The sequence below is a fragment of the Ananas comosus genome, unplaced genomic scaffold (genome assembly GCF_001540865.1).
Source record: "Ananas comosus cultivar F153 unplaced genomic scaffold, ASM154086v1, whole genome shotgun sequence".
In the NCBI taxonomy this organism is placed as follows: domain Eukaryota; kingdom Viridiplantae; phylum Streptophyta; class Magnoliopsida; order Poales; family Bromeliaceae; genus Ananas; species Ananas comosus.
The window spans coordinates 20,282-22,659 of record NW_017893485.1 but is presented as its reverse complement, the minus strand read 5'-3'; positions in this window follow the sequence as shown (position 1 = coordinate 22,659).

The following is a 2,378-nucleotide window of genomic DNA, read 5'->3' as shown; positions in this document are numbered from 1 at the left end:
TTATTTCCGGAAACAACTTAATTTTTATCTAAATACAAAATTGGTCTATTCCAAGTTTATATTTGAACTTAGACTCATCGCTAGAATAAGCAGTTCCAATACTGTAAATCATATATAATAGAGTCTATTATTGGATTATTGAAATTAAGTCACGTTCCTAAACAATATAACAGTAAAAAAGTAAAAAAATTGAAGTTTCTGAATGTTAAGTATCGGAATTTGAAATTTGTGTAAATAACTCAGAAGTTCCTTAAAATCCGAAGTTGTGAAAACTTTTTTTTATACTGAATACCGAAACGCGACTTTGAGTGTCGGTATTGAAATCCCGAATGTGTTTCAGTCTAGTACTCCAAGCTAAGTATTGATACTGAACTTCGTGACGAGTTTGATATATTGGATTTGACTCCAATTTGATCTAACACATGGAGTTTTGATATTGTGAATGGTTCAGCAACACTTTGGAGAGAATATTTAAGAGAAAATCGACAGTTAGACATGAATCAAGGACTCAAATTGATGACGAAGATCGTTTTCTATTAGTATTAGGATTTTACAATTATAAACCTTTGTAATTCATGTTTTTGAATTTAGAACCTTATTGTTTGAGGTTTATCAAATAGAGAGCTTCGTTATAGATACCTTATAATTAGTTGAGAGAAAAACGTGGAGAGCGCTTCTTAGAGCTAGAGAGCTTTTTATAATCAAATCTTACTTTTTGTACTTTTATGCTGAGAATTTATCGAATAACGTATTGAGCTGGTCTGATCTGTGGATATAAGTCGACACATTGATAGGTAAACCACGTAAATTCTATATTCTTGTGTTCTTTCTAATGCAATTTTAAAATTTTAAATTAATTTAAATTTTTAAAAATAAAATTGAGCTTTAAATAAACCAACTACAATTCTATATTTTAATTAGAGGGTTATAATTGTATAAAATTAATTAATTTATCAAAATTTATAAGTAATAAAAAAGTTTTAAAATTTTCTAGTGTAAAATGTGCATTGCACGCGCATTTGTAATAACATATCTATATATACATTGCAGGTAGAATACTACTAATAGTATAGGAACAGTATTTACTACCAACTTTTGAATATTAGTAGATGTCTAGCTAGGGTTTAGCGGGGTCTAGCTACGATTCGAAAAGCTCAACATCAAAAATACCTTATGAGTACGAAGTGCTCTATACTTATAAGAGTATAGTAGCCCTACTCTCTCTCTCTCTCTCTCTCTCTCTCTCTCTCTCTCTCTCTCTCTATATATATATATATAGAGTAGGGCTACTATACTCTTATTGGGCCCTTCGTATTCATAAGTTGTTTTTGATATTGGGATTTTCGAATCGATGATCCACACCGTTAAACATGATCTAGGGTATTTGAAACTTTTAGAAAATAAATTTCGTAATTTTTCGAAATCATTATAAAGTCCATCAAGCGGGTATAAAATAAACGGTTAAAATCGAACGACATTCTAAAAATAAATGATCGGATCCTTCAATTTAAGATTGGAGTTATTGATTCTTATTTAGGTAGTGAATAGAATTTTCTATCAAAAATTCAACCTATTCCGATTCTTTTTCACCGTTAAACTAGCAAATATCTCATACTGGCCGTTAAAAGTTGTTAATTTTGTGAGCTTTTGATCGTAAGGTAAATGATATCGAAAAATTATAAAATTTGATTTCTAGAAGTTTTAAATGCTCTAGATAATGTTTAACGGTATGGATCATCGATTTGGAAGCTCTATCACTGAAAACAACTTATTGAGCTCCTATGCTTTTAAAAGTACCAAGTTATTGGTGCTTGTAGATTTTTAGCCATTGGATTAAGAAATATACGGTTAGGATGATGTGGGCTCCCTAGGGTTGAGTGGGTGGTTGGTTGAATAGTATAATCTAATGGTTGAAAATGATCCGAGGAATAGATCTAATGGTAAAAAACTTACAAGCACCAAGTGCTTGGTGCTTTTACAAGCACCATAGCTGGACTCTATATATATATATATATATATATATATATATATATATAGAACTAGCTGGATGTCACCCCCCCCATCCTCGTCCCCTACCAATTTGGCACGGTTCGGGCGCGGCGAACGGATGCCGAACGGACAGCATCTCCCCTGTCCGCCCAAGGCTCAACAACAGATCGAGTACAAAAATTTACCCAGGATTTTAAATTCTATAAGTACACAATCAACGGGGTACAAACAGTGCAAACAACAAAGACCAAGTAATCCACAAGATATACAAATGAAATAAAGAGAGAACTTACTAACTATTACATTACATTTGCATTTTGTATACAATTACATTCTTTTCCTCAAAATGAATACATACTCTCAAGTACATAGCTCTCCAAAGTCCTCAC